At 63.0% G+C, this 14,368-nt stretch overlaps 1 protein-coding gene across 5 annotated transcripts in view; it reads right to left on the bottom strand.

Moving 5' to 3' along the window:
• CUX2 (cut like homeobox 2) overlaps positions 1-14,368 on the bottom strand; it is a 170,254-nt gene that overhangs the window by 134,639 nt on the left and 21,247 nt on the right. Inside the window, exon 1 of one of the 5 annotated variants that reach the window (XM_055146592.1) lies at positions 13,464-13,602. The exons of the other annotated variants lie outside the window; for them this stretch is intronic. The gene's annotated coding sequence lies outside the window, so the exon portion shown is untranslated. Of the gene's footprint in view, positions 1-13,463; positions 13,603-14,368 lie in introns of those variants that run through there. 5 annotated transcript variants of the gene reach the window in all.

Below are 14,368 nucleotides of genomic sequence, written 5' to 3'. Positions count from 1 at the left end.
CTCTGCGGAGCGAGCAGAGAGGCCAGTGCGGGGACCGGCCACTGCAGAGGGGCCCTCTGACCCTACCGTCCAGCCCGGGAACTGTGCTCCCAGCACTTCGCACAACAGCCTCAGGGCGGCAGGGGGGCTGGGGAGAGGGCTGGGGGTTCGGGCGCGGCCTCGCGTGGGGTCTCACCCCGCCGGGTGCAGCCCCGTGTGACCAGGGCTGGGCCCACGCTGGGCCCTCGTGCCCTCACACGGAACCTGTCCAGAACGGCTGGGAGTGGCCCCGGGTTTCCTGAGCGCCCCCCCCCAGATTAAACAGAATTCAAGGATTAAGTGCCGCAAGGAACCCCTCCCCGCTCCCTGCAGAGCCAGGCTCGGGTGCAAACCTGCAGCTCGCCTCCCGTGGCCACCGGGACACGGAGTGGACGTGCCAGGTCTAGGCCCCCCCCACCCCTGCTCCCCGGCACACAGACGCACCCAGCTCCGTCCTTCTCTGGGCCCCGCCCCTGCACCCCAGCGGCACCCCTGAGGGCCGGAACCTGGTCTGTCGCCCAGAGCCAGCCTGAGCCGGGCACTCAGCCCGGGCTCAACCTGTTACTTGAGGAATATGACAGGACCAGAATCTTCTACGAACCCAATTCATTCATTCACTTCATTATTCCAGAAAGCGGGAAGGAGGGGGCTGGACACCCCCGCTGACCCCCTGCAGCCAGCTCCCCCTCCCTGGCTCCCGCCCAGACCCCCCTGGGCCTCCTCCCTGCCTTCCTCGCTGTTACATTAAGCAAAATTTCTCCATTGGCAAATAAATGCTTTTCCCATCAATAAGCACGGATGACTAAATCAAACCTTTAGCTGCTGTTCTTATCTCTTAAACAGACCCATGGATTTCCCAACTAATCAGAAGGTGAATCAAACGCTGCCATTTGAGGTGGGAGATAATCCGGTCAATTTCTTCCAGGAGGAGGGACCTGGGTGGGAATTTGCCTATGGCCCCCCAAAAACAAACACTCTTGTAAATAAAGCCGGCCTCCGTCCTGTCTCCACAATGCAACTCTTATTGAGTGAGTCAGGTGTTTGGCTGATTAAAAATTGATCCATTTCAAAATCTAATCAACAGAATAGGATTCTTTCATACGTTATCAAGAGAGCTGCTGACATCGAAAACCAAACCTGTTATTAACCCATGAACTCCAGTGACCCGCCGCTCCCCGCTCCACGGGACCGTAAATTATTCAGCGGGCCAAGACGGGGCGAGGGAGCCTGATGGATTTAGACAGGGGCACGGCACGGGGGTCCAGGTCGATGGCCGCGGCCCCCCTGCTCCCCGGGGGCTGGGGCGCCAGACCCTTGGGGTCTCCGCATCATGACTGGGAATATATTAACCCGCCCCCTCGGCCCTGCCCTGGCCGCGCCTTTGGCGGCCGAGTCTCTCTCAACCTCCTCAGCAAGACAGGCCCAGGCCTAATTCCCGAGTTAATAAATTATTTTTCTTGAACTACGGAAAAGGAGAAAATAAACAAAGAGCGGAGGGCGGGGGGGGGGGCGGGGGGGGGGCGGGGGCCGGGCTGCGTTTTGTAAACAGTTAGGAACAGGCAATTCAACCAGTTCAAACATTTCACCTCCTCGTGCAAGAAAGAGGTCTGTTGTAACGAGACTGTTGAAAAGCAGATGAGGAAAGTCAGCCAGCGGCCGCTGATGTGTGTGGCAGGACGGGGGGGGGGGGGGGGGGAGGGGGAAGGGGGAGGGGGGGGAGGGGGCGGGCGATGAGCTTGTTCACCAACTTCCAGGCACTCTGACCTTGGACTGAAGCCTCATTAAGAAGCATATCTTAGAAAATCAAGAGCAGAGTAAAAAAGGGACGGTTTTATTTTTTGCCCCCCCTTTCCCCCCTTTTTATAAGGACATGCACATATGCCAAAGTGTCCATCCTGCTAAGCAAGCAGGAAATTTAGCACGCGGAACCATCATCACCATCATCACCATCACCATCCTCATCATCACCATCATCACCATCATCACTATCACCATCATCATCACTATCATCATCATTATTATTATTATTATTATTATTATTATTATTATTTGGCCCGGTGTTCTGAGGCTGACCTGACCGGAAGGAAGGATTCAGGAGGCAAACACAGGTCTCGGGCAGGGCCAGAGGGAAGCTGAGAACTGGAGGAGCCGAAGGGGTGTCTGAGGCGAACCACATTCTGGCTCTGAGCAGCGGCCAGACGCCAGAGGAGGAGGGAAGCGGCCGTGGCCCCGCCGAGCAGCCGCCAGGAAGACGGCAGCCCTGCGAGGCGCGGGCTCCGGTCCCCGCCGCCTCCCGGCTGTGGGAACCCAGGCAGGCGCTCCGCGTCTCTGGGCCGCGGCGCCGTCGTCTGACAAACGGGCAGCAGCAGGGGGGAAGGCGAGAACGGCCGGGAGAGGGACACGCTGACCAGGTCACTGGACCTGGACAAAAGGTCGGTTCTGACCCATTTCTGCTGTCGTGGGCAGCCCGGAGAGTACCGACGAGAGCTCGCAGCTGACAGGCTCTGGCTCGGGGGCGGTGAAGCTCCCAGGCGCGGGCCCAGCTCTCAGAGCTTCAGGACGGGGGCCAGAAGGACCGTCCAGGGCCTAGCAGGGGCGACTGTGTCCCCACGGCGTGTGGCCTGGCGGTGGCCGAGCAGTGCGGTGCCAGGCGGAGCAGCCAGGAGGAGCTCCTGAGCGTGGGGTGATGCTAACTCGGACCTCGGCAAACCCCCTTTCCGCAGGGCCTGGCACCCCATGAGCGCCCAGCCGGGCTGGCAGTGAGCACCCGACTCCCTCTCCCCACGCGGCGAGCTCGGACCCTAGCCAGGGCCCCGGAAGCCTCGGACCGAGGGACCCCGCAAGCCCATCTCCCTCTCGCGGGCACGGGCTCCCCCTCTGCAGAGGCGGTCAGTGGTGGGCAGGGGGCACTGCTGGACACCCGGCCAGGCCAGACACTCTGCCCTCGTCTAGAACGAGCCCCACGGCCCCGGTAAGGATCCCAGCCAGCCTGTGAGGGGACGCGTGCGTCTGGCCAAGGCCCCCCCCGGGAAATGTCCGAGCCCAGCACAGTGGACAGCTACGAGTGGACGGGAGAAAGGACAAGCCCCGTGTGGGGTGCGCTTCTGCCCGCCGGCTACCGTCCAGACCCTCTGCCCCGGGGGCCACCCGGATCCCGACTCCAGTGACAATATATGACTCCGGCCGCGGCCCCCCCACCCCACCTCTCCGCAAGGCCAAATCACCCGCCAGCGGCCCCTCGACCTGATCGTATTGATCCCGTCTGAGCTCTAATTCCTCGGCTGGGAGCTGGCTGCGGCCCAGGGCGGCGGGGTGTCACCCTCAGGGGCCGGGCTGGGAGAAACCGAGTCTGCCCTGCGGAGTCGGGGAGAGCAGAGGCTCCGGGGGGGGCCCGAGGGGACCCAGTGCCCGGAGGGCGCGTCCCCACGGCTCTGAGAGGCGGGAGAGGAGACGGGAGGGCATCTTGGGGAGCCCGAGCCCCCCCCCCAGCCTTACCTAGCCGGGCGGCGCTGTCAGGGGGGGCCTCCGGTCCCAGCAGAGGGACCGCCGGACCCCCACGGCGGGCTTCACCGGACACGCCTCGCACCCACGCGGCTCCCCGGCCAGCCGGGCCCTTCTGGCCACCGGCGCTGTTTACCCGCTCGCCGCCTGTTCTCCTCCTGACAGGCCTTCCAAGAACTGCAGACAGAAATCAATGCCGCTAGTCCCAGTGCCCACCCCTCCCCCACCCCACCTTTCCCTCCCGCTGCCAAAGTTCAGGGCTGATTCCTGTAAAGCCAGAACCAGGCGCCTCCCGAGCCCCCTCCTCGGGGTGCGGGGTGAGGGGAGAGGCCAGGCCAGGAGAGACGATTCACCTTCCCCTCTGCACAGCCCCCAAAATGCGGGGGGTGGGGGGGCGGAGGGGTGGGGTTTGCTCTCCCGAGGAGCCTGAGTCCTCAGGACACGGGACTTTGCTCCAAGGAGCTCACTGGGGGCCGAGAGACAGCACAGCAGGCTGAGAACTTCTCTTGCCTGCACTGACCCGGGTTCGACCCTATTCCTCCCCACCCAGCCCCTCCAGGAGGGATCTCTGAGCATCGCGCCAGGAGTAAGGCTTGGGTACGGGCCCCGCACGGAACAAAAAGTTTAGACTTAGGGGCCAGGGATGACGGAGCTCAGGGGGAAGCATCAGTTAAAAAAAAAGTTCGGACTTCCAAGCACCTTGCGGGGGGGGGGGGGGGATGCCCCTGAGACAACTCGGGAACACTGTGTGTGTGTGTGTGTGTGCGCGCACAAGCGCGCAAAAGTGGCAGTTCCAGGTCGCCCTTGACCTTGGGGGTGCCCAGAGAGACGCAGGACCGGGGGCCTCGCGGTGGGCTGCAAGGAGCAGACGCAGGGGCACCCCCGCGACGGTGCCCAGACAAGCAAGGCGCGGGCTATGCGGACGCCAAGAACTATTTGTGTTTTCCTGAAATTCAATTTCACAGGCCGCCCTGTGTTATTTTCCTTTTCTCTTATTTTGCAAAATCCCGCAGTCCGCCGAACAGAAAGCCAATTCCTGGCGACGGGCCACGCACAGGCGTCGTCTGACCTGCAGCACGGGTGCGAGCCGACTGGGCAGAGGGAGAGGCACGGAGAGGCCACCGCCAGGCAGTGTGGGCAGCCCGGACCACAGAGGTCAGGCTCCAGAGACACGGACAGATGGACCCGTGCCCTGTCTGCCCGCAGATGGGAGACCGTGGACGAAGCCCGACGGAGAGCAGAGACCACGGTCCGAGTCCCACACCCTCCGGCCCGAGACTCGAGCATGTCCTCCGCAGAGCATGGCTGGGGCGGGGGGGTAGGAGGGCAAGTGTGAGCTGGGACACTCCTGATGGCCGCTGGGAGCATCTCCCGGGCAGTCACGCTCTGGCCCACGACCTGGCCACTCCACTGCTCCCGCCCGGAGGCCAGCAGGCCCGTCCTTCAGGGGACACCGGCTAGCCTGGGGACACTTTGGGTTGTCCAAACTGAGGGGTGCTCCTGGCCTCAGAGCCTCAGCCAGTCTCCCCACTCGGCACAGAAGCCTCCGGCCCCCAGAGGCAACGGTGCCAAGACCCAGACGCCCTGATTTGGAGCGAGAGTCCAGCAGGTAAGGGCGTTTGCCTCGCACGTGGCCGACATGGGTTCGATCCCCGGCATCCCATATGGTCTCCTGAGCACCGCCAGGAATAACTCCTGAGTGCAGAGCCAGGAGGGACCCCTGAGCATCGCCAGATGTGACCCGGGAAGCAAAAATTTAAAAAAAGAATCCTTGATTTATACCAAGTACAGTGCCCCATTTCACACATGCCTGTACACACACACATCTGTGCATGCACGCACACATGTGCACACATGTGCACAAATGGAGGAGTGACCCTTGAGACCTGGAGGTCCGTGGGGGGGGGCATGGGGGCGGGGGGCGCCTGAGGTTTCTGCCATGGCCAGAGTGCTCGCCCTGCAGGCCTCGTTGCTGCGCCCGGGTGGGCCCTTGCTCTCTGCCCGCGGAGTCGAGGAGGCCGCGCTCAGGACTCGCCCCGAAGCAGGCGGTCTTGACTCCCGTCTCTGTGCTCGTTTGTTCTCTACAGTTGCCAAACTGAACGTGTCTGACTCTTTCAATGAAGAAAGAGGACGAGCGCGAACGTGGTGATTCATTCATCGAAACTCTGCGGGCCCTGCAGTGCGTCACCCCAGCATGGGTCTGTGAGGGCTGTGGGGGGGGAGCTCGTCCACCCTGAAGGAGCCAACAGCCCTGCTGTCGGGGAGGGGGCGTGAGCCAGCCCCGGGCCCGGCCCCCCACCCCTGTCACCCAGCAGGATGGGTCCTGTTCAGTGGGGCGACCGCTGGTTCTCTGCAGGGCAGGGAATCGCCCCGGCCGCCCAGCACTGCCCCCACCCCAAACCCTGCTGCTGGCGGGTGCCGGGTCCGTCCATCCCCTGCCGGCCTGCGCCTCTCCCCCCTCAGACACTGCGGCTCGCGCTCTGCAGGCCGAGAGGCTGACACGGGACATGAGACTGGGCAGGGGCGGCGGCCCTGGGGGTAGCGGTGACGGGGGCCCCAACACGCAGGGACCGAGACCAGCACATAAATTCCCCCGACGTGTCCTGGGGTGACCGGGCTGATGACAGAGACCCGCGCACGAGTGAGTCGGGGTCTCCGAGCCGGTGTGTGCGGACCAGAACTGCCCGGGTGGAGAAGGAAGCGGGTCTGGCCTGGACGGGAGAGCAGAGACCCTCGCCCGGGCGCCCTGCACCCCTCCCCCCTCCCCAGCTCAGCCCGAGGGCACCAGAAGCAGGAAGGGGGGTTGCAGGGCTGGGGTGGGCGGGGTCCCAGGTGCTGGGCAGGGTCCCAAGCGCTGCCCTGGGCCTTGGTGGCTTGCAGGGGACGAACAGGAGGGGCGGCTGCTCCTCCGGCCTTTGATCTCTCTGGAGAAGAAGCTGCTCCCGGCTCCCCGGGGAGCCCCGAGTCTGGGCCACGGGCTTTCTGGGAAGGAGCTGCTGTTGCCCACGTGCCCGCAGACACCCGGGTGATGCCGCCGACGGGCAGCTTCAAAGGGCAGAATGGCCGGGGCTGCCTCCGCTATTTTGGTTTGAGGACGCCCACCCCTGGGACGAACCCAAGAGAGAAATCCAAGGCAGGGGCCGGCAGGGAGGGCCCAGCTGGGGGGTGGGGGGCTCTGGGCCGCGTGCTGAGAAAGTGGACCAAAGCGCCAGGCCGGCGGGGTCAAGGGCAAGCCACAGGGTCAAGGTCGGCCCCAGCCTCTCGGGCGTCTGCAGCACAAACATGTACCACCACGGGGCCCTGACTCTCGGGGTGGCTGAGGGCCGGTCACCGGCCCGCCCCCTGCCCCAGGCGCCCGTGGGGCTGTGTCCCGGCAGGACACCGGCCCTCCCTCTGCCCCCTTGACCTCCACAGAGTGTTCTTCAAACAGAAAGGCACATCTTGCTCGGCGGGGCGAGCCAGCACGGGCCCGGAGCAGGGGGACGGGTGCCAGGTGCACCTCAGAGGGATTTGCTTAGGCAGGACACCGTGGCCAGTAGTCTCCAGAACCTTCCACAGAGAGTCATGTGGGGGGTGGGTCTGACGTTAGGAGTGAAAAATCAATCTGGGGTGGAAGAGATAACGTGACGGGCTGAGAGAAGACCCCAATGGGGGGACCCTGTTCAACCCCTGACACCCCATGGCCCCCTAAGCACACTTGGACCACTGACTCCTGAGCACTGATTCTGGAGTCGCCCCAGCACTGCTTACTGAGGCCCCCAAATGCCCCCAAATATTTTTTTAAAAAACTATAAATATATATGCATGTGCTTACCCTCCCCCCCCCACACACCCATAAGGTGAGCCCTGTAACCAGACCAGACAGCGCGAGGGGAAGCAGCCTCCGCAATGCTCCAGCTGGGTGGCCCCGCGATGGCTCAGCCTCTCCCGGTGGGCGGGCTCGGCCGGGCTGCCCCTGAGCACGCACCTCGCCGCCCGTCTGCTTCTCTGCCGAACTACCTTACCTCTCTCTCTCTCTCTCTCTCTCTCTCTCTCTCTCTCTCTCACACACACACACACACACACACACACACACACACACGACTTTCCAGCTGAAAAACTCCCAGGGAGCGGATGCCAGGCCTGAGGCACATGCCCTGCCCTGGGCCCGGGCCCGGCAGCCAGGGAGTGGATTTTTCCCGCAAGCTCCCCATGCCACCCCCATTTGGTCCTTCCGACCAGCCTCTGTCACCCCGTCTTGCCATTGGAGAAGCTGGTGTCCACAGAGACATAGGCACTCACCCAAAAACAAATTTATTTATTTATTATTATTATTTTTTTTGCTTTTCGGGTCACACCTGGCGATGCACAGGGGTTACTCCTGGCTCCGCACTCAGGAGTTACCCCTGGCCGTGCTCAGGGGACCATATGGGATGCTGGGATTTGAACCCGGGTCGGATGCGTGCGAGGCAAACGCCCTACCCGCTGTGCTATCTCTCCAGCCCCCCCAAAAAAAATAAAAAAAAATCGTTCTCAGATATACCCTGGACATTTGGCAAGAACAAAGGCAAAACTTCTCACGCGCAAGAGTGAACCAACTCTGATCCACAGCCACCGCCATTCGCTTCCTAATCAGGAGGGGGCTGGGAGCCGGGGGCCACACTCGGCAGTGCTCAGGCCGACCCCTGGCTCTGCACTCAGGGACCCTCCTGGCGGTGCTGGGGACACTGATCGGCTGCGTAGGGGCAGCGTGTGGTGGGCGGTGGCCCCAGGCCAAGAACGCTGGTCCTCGGTCTCCCCTTTGGCCCACAGAGGCGACTACCCCTGGGTGTCCCAGGCCACCCGTTCCCGGGAGCTGCAGACCCCAAAGCACCATCACCGCACGGGGGAACCTTCAGTAACGCACACAGCCCCACTGGCACAACAAACCGACAGCAGTGCCAGACCCCGATCCCCGGGAACGGATCAGTCGTGAGTGGACGGTAAGGACGCGGAGCAGACGGCGCCCACGCCCGGCCCGCCCCGCCGGGGAAACGTCTCTGGTGAAGGGGAAGACGGCGGAGATGACGGGGCCACCACGGTGACAGCAGGGAGCTGTTCCGGGGTCAGGGCCTTTCCAGGGCGGCCCCGTCACGCCCTGTGACCCTCGGGTCAGTGTGGCACGCCTGAGCTGGCAGGGCGAAGACGGAGGGAGCCAGGAGGACATTTCTAGAAGGTTCAAGAGCCTCTCGCTTCTCCTTCACAACCAGGTGAAGCCATAAAGGTCAGAACAGGGAGTTGTGGGTTTTTTTTTTTCTTTTTGGGTCACACCCAGCGATGCTCAGGGCTGACTCCTGGCTCTGCACTCAGGAATCACTCCTGGCGGTGCTCAGGGGACCAAATGGGATGCCAGGGATTGAACCCGGGTCGGCCACATGCAAGGCAAACGCCCTCCCCGCTGTGCTATCGCTCTGGCCCATAAGGGAGGTTGTACATTTTTATTTCAGGCCGTGGCTGGTGGTGTCCAGGGCTACTCCAGGCTCAGTTCTGGGGGGTGGGGGGGTGTTCTCTGAAGGACCCAGGGGACCTTGATGAGCTCGAGGATGGAACCAGGGCCTCCTGCAAGCAAATCAAGTGTTTCATCTCCCTCTCTCTTCCCCTCGATCCCCTCCCCCGCCCCACGTCCCTCAGAGTATCCAGAACTCTCAGAGTGCTGATTCCTGCCCACTGCTTGCACCAGGTGCTCAGTTAAAGGCTACACCCAGGTCGGGGAGACGGGCCAACAAGGACCAGGACCGGAAGCACAGAGGGGGCCCATTCTGCCCCCACCACCCTCCTCGGAGGGACCCAGCCCCCGCTGATGGCGCCTTCCCAAGGCGGGGGGGGGGGGCTTTTCCGGTCCTCCTAGGTCCGTTTCCACCAGCGCCAGAGCGAGGGGGCATTTCCACCCTGCCCCGGGGCAGGGCCCCGCCAGTCCCAGCCTCTGGGCCCAGACGAGCGTTTCCAAGACGAGTCAGGGGAGAGCCGAGCCCTCCTGGGGGCGGGGGGGGGGTGAGTGCCGTGCTCTCGGCGCCCCCCCCCCCGCCCCGCCAGGCCTGGCACCCGCTACCTCCTCGGCTGCTGCTCCGCTCGTCGCCAGCGTAAACACACATCCCCCCAATTTCTCGGAACGAGCAATATTTACTCCACAGCCCGGAGTGGCTCGTACGGAACCATTCAGCCCCGCCGCCTGGGTCTGCGGCGGGGAGCGGTAATGAATCCGTATTTCGGAGCGATTACGATGCTAATAAGGACGTGCGGGGCGCAGAGAGAGCATCGCTACGCAGGGGCGGCCGCCAAGTCCCGGGCTCGAGGCTGCCCACCGGGCACCGGGGGTGGGGCACGCCGGGAAACAGCCCAGAGAGGCCCCGGCCCGGGGCAGGCGCGGGGAGGAGCAGGGCAGCGACGGCGGCTCTGCCAGCCTGCAGCGGAGCGCGCAGGGCACCGTGCCCCCTTCCCGTGTGGCAGGGGAGGGGGCCGCGCCTTAGCAAGCGTTTCACACACGCAAAGGCGCACAAACATTGGAGCGAAACCCGCGTTCCCTCAGGCGGCGTGCCTGGAGCAATGTGAGAGTGGGTGAGGGCTTTTTCCTTTTCTTTCCCTTCCTTTTGGATCTTTCTCTCCTCGCAAGCCCCTAGGTAGACAGCGAGTGGCAGGCAGGAAGCATATATTTGGGCTCGGTGAAGTTCCCTCCTCCCCCCGGCCATCTGCCCGGGGAAGCGGCGCTGGCCCTGCCCTCCGCTGGCCCGCGAGTCCGCCTGCAAGCAGCCCCTAGCCAGGCGGTGGCAGCACGAACCGACTTGCTCAGCCATTTCTCCCACCCCAGGCTCCTGGCCTTCAAATACTTCCACATTTCCTGCCAGGCCTCCACCCTGCTCCCCCACTCACTACAGACCACCCTCCCCCCTACACACACACACACACACAAGCCCCGAGCCCCCTGTGTCCCAGACACAGCCACGTCTTCACCCTCACTCAGTACTCCAGGAGCAAAGGGTTCATTCACGTCTCGAAGCCAGAGGTTGTATCCTCTGACCCCAGGACCTTTGCACAGCCGCTCCAGCCTCGTTCGGACCCACCACATTCCGTCCTCAACCAGGCTACCTCCAGAGTCCTTTCTTGACTTCCAGGCTAGACAGGCTCATCATTCCGAGCTTGTTTCCTCCACAGCCCTGAGCAGGCTTTGCAATTTCAGATGTGTGTGATTATTCGATTAACATCGGTCTCTTAAGGGAATTTACTTCTAAACACCACGAAGACCAACAGAGCCTCGGGGGCACAGAGCATGTCCAGACTGATCCCCGGGCTCCCCGGCAGGTGGTCGGGGCCAGGAAACTAGCGGGTGCTGGGTAAGCCCTCCTGGTGGAGGAGAGCGCAGCGAGGAAGGGGTCCCCGAGCCTGACCGCCCCCCACCCCCGCTGCCTCTTCCCCCGCCCCCCAGCTGGGCTGGGCCCTGCAGCTTTCCTCGGCTTTGCCGCGAGGCCTTCTTCATCCTCTTCATCTCCTGCAAAGGGCCACACGCACGTTACATACACCAAGAAAATGGTCTGGTCTGGTTGGGTTGTTCCAGAACAGTTCCCAGCTTTATTTTAATTTGGATGTCACTGTCACTGTCACCATCATCCCGTTGCTCATCGATTTGCTTGAGCGGGCACCAGTCACGTCTCCATCCTGTGACTTGTTGTTACTGTTTTCGGCATCTTGAAAACGCCACGGGGAGCTTGCCAGGCTCTGCCGTGCAGGCGAGATACTCTCGGTAGCTTGCCGGGCTCTCCGAGAGGGGCGGAGGAATCGAACAAGAGTCGGCCGCGTGCAAGGTGAACGCCCTACCCGTTGGGCTATCGCTCCAGCCCAATTTGGATGTAATAGTAATTATTACATCATAAATAACAAATACAGACCAAATCCCTTAGGGTGGAAGCTTTCTTGAGTGTCCAAGCTCTTCAATATTTCTACACTTCCGAAGGCCGGTGCGATGGTACGGTGGGTGAGGTTTGTGAGCGGCCAGGCCAGGGGATCCCCGGCACTTCCTATGGCCCCTGCAGGAGTGGCCCCTGGGCTCAGGAGGAAGCCCTGAGCACAACCGGATGCGCCTGTCCCCACCAAAAAAATTCTACATTTCCCCACTAAGTGGGACACTAAGTGTCAAAAGTTCAAAGGAAAGGAGGCTGGAGATAGGACGGCCAGTCACACGCTGGCCTTGCAGGCCACTAACCCGGGTTCCACCCCCGGCATACCAGACGGACCCCCGAGCACTGCAGGAAAAACTCCCGAGCAGAGAACCGCCAGGTGAGGCCCCCAAACAAAAAAACAGTTTGAAGTAAAAGGAGTAACTATGGGGCTGGAGCGACAGCACAGTGGGGAGAGCGTTTGCCTTGCATGCAGCCGACCCGGGTTCGATCCCCGGCATCCCATATGGTCCCCTGAGCACCGCCAGGAGTAATTCCTGAGTGCAGAGCCAGGAGTAACCCCTGAGCATTGCTGGGTGTGACCCAAAAAGCAAAAAAAAAAAAAGGAGTAACTATGGAAATGCCCCTTGTCCAAAGGGGCCCCCAGCCTGCAGACACGCCCCTTTCAGTATCTGTCAGGACAGATAATATCTGTCCTGAGCCTGAGGCCGTCTCCCAGGCCTGGCCACCAAGCACACGTCTGATCGGAGTAACAGGTGGCTGGACCTTCAGCCAAACGGCCCTGCCCCTCCCCTGGGCTCATGTGGGCGCACGTGTGTATGCGTGTGGACACGTGAGCACGTGTGCGGCTGAAGATGTCGGGGGCCAAGCGGACACTCCCCGGGCAGAGCCAGGACCCCACAGTCCCGGCGGGGAAACCTCCCAAAGCCCCGCACCCCCTCGGGGGCGGCCGGGAGAACCAAGCGCAGTGCCAGCTGCAGGGCCTCGGCAGAACCCCCGGGGAGTTCCCAGGAGCCATGGCGGCTGCAGGCCCCGCACAGCTGCCCCAGAGAACTGCCCCCCACCGCCCCCCAGACGGCTGTTCCCCCAGCTGCCCCCAACAGCTGTTCCCCTGAGCTGTTCCCCCCAACAGCTGTTCCCCAAACTGTTACCCACAGCTGGTTTTTTCTATTTTTTTTTTCTCTTTTTGGGTCACACTCGGCAATGCACAGGGGTTACTCCTGGCTCTGCACTCAGGAATTACCCCTGGCGGTGCTCGGGGAACCATATGGGATGCTGGGAATCGAACCCGGGTCGGCTGCGTGCAAGGCAAACGCCCTCCCCGCTGTGCTATCGTTCCAGCCCCGCCCCCCGCGACTGTTGACCCCCACAGCTGCCCCGGCAGGTGCTCCCCCTCCACGCCCCCTCCCCACGCTGCAAACTCGCAGGTCTCCAGAGAGCTGCTCTCAGCTTTCCTACGGAGAGGCCACAGGTCCCTCCCCGACACCGCGGGGTTCCCTGAGCACGCGGCGGGTGCAGCCCCAAACAAACCGTGACTTCATCCTGGAGACGCCCCGACTCCAGCCAGGGGCGCAGGAGGCCTCTTACCCGGGGCAGGAGGGAAGGGGGGAGTCCTGTCCTCGAGCGGCAGCAGGGGTGCGGGCAGGCAGCAGGGGGCAGCGGGAAAGAGCGGGGGGCTGCCAGCGGGGGCCACGCCAGCCGCGGGGCTCGGCTCTGAGCGACAGAGAGCTGCAGAGAGCGGGCGGTGACCCAGCCCCGGCTTTCCAGAACGTTCCTCTGAGATGGCGCTCAGGCCCACAGCCTGGGGGCGAGTGGGGACAGTGCCACAGGCACCGACGTCAGGCCCGGAGAGCCAAGAAACCCGCCGAAGACCAGGGGTTCAAAGCCCTCTCGGACCCGCTTTGCCCAGCTGAGAAATGGGGAGTAGACTCCCCGGCCTCCAGTACCAAGGGTTCAAGGAGTCAGCCCCGAGGGCTGAGCGCGGGTCTAGCCCTGCAACCAGCTGCCGCCCCCGCCAGGCCCAGCCCCGAGCATCACCTGGCCCGAGGCGGAGGTTGCGCTGTGTGCCAGCCCGGCCCGTGTCTGTCTTTGCTCCTCGACTTTGACGTCTTAAAGGAATTTGCATCTAACTCCGGCTCCGGCTCCCCTAGGAAACCTGCTCCCCTGAGCTCTTGCTGCTGCAGCCGGGAACATTCTGGAAGGAGAAGCCGCAGAGAGAGCAATGTCGGGGTGGGCGGGCACAAAGGCCCCGTCCTCTCTGTGCCCAGCCAGGGACCCACTGGCCCCCAGCCTGCCCAGTCATCACCCACTCCCCACTCTGCCGAGCTTTCCCCGTCCAAAGTGCACTCCGGTTCCACTCCGGCCGCAGGGCCCGGCGGGGCGGGCTGGCCCAGCCCTTCTTTCTGACGTTGGAAGTAACACACCCATTTTGCTGATGGAGAAAACTGAGGCGTGACATGGACTGGAAACAAGGTCTGGGAACCAGCCAGGGGTCAGTCGACTCCCCTCAGGGAAGGCCTAGCATGCTCGCTGGGGGACGGGGGGGGGGGGCCAGCCCTCGGCCTATAGAAACGTTCCCGGGTGCGAGGGCACCGCCTGCTCTGCAGCCCTGGAGCTCAGTGGGGTCTGCACTTCCTTCCGGGCCCAGCTAGAGCCAGAGAAGGAAGCCTCCTGCCCCGGGAAGCCCTCCGCCCTCCGCCTTCTCCTCTAGCTGAGATTTAGGGCCGCTCTCGCTCCCCGCCGCCTCCCGCTTCTCCCCCAGCCGGGGACTCGGGGGTGCGGGGGAGAATCTCCCAAGATCCCCAATTTAAAATAAAGTCAGATCTTTCCCTCTCCCCTTCCCCACTCCCCTAATAACCGCACTCGTGTGAAGTTGATGTTCTACATAACGAAGAGAGAGGCCTCCTTGGAGAGGGCACAATCAGACAATTTTTAAGATCATG

This window comes from Sorex araneus, chromosome 9 (assembly GCF_027595985.1).
Source record: "Sorex araneus isolate mSorAra2 chromosome 9, mSorAra2.pri, whole genome shotgun sequence".
NCBI lineage: Eukaryota > Metazoa > Chordata > Mammalia > Eulipotyphla > Soricidae > Sorex > Sorex araneus.
This window is presented reverse-complemented; position numbering and strand designations above follow the sequence as displayed.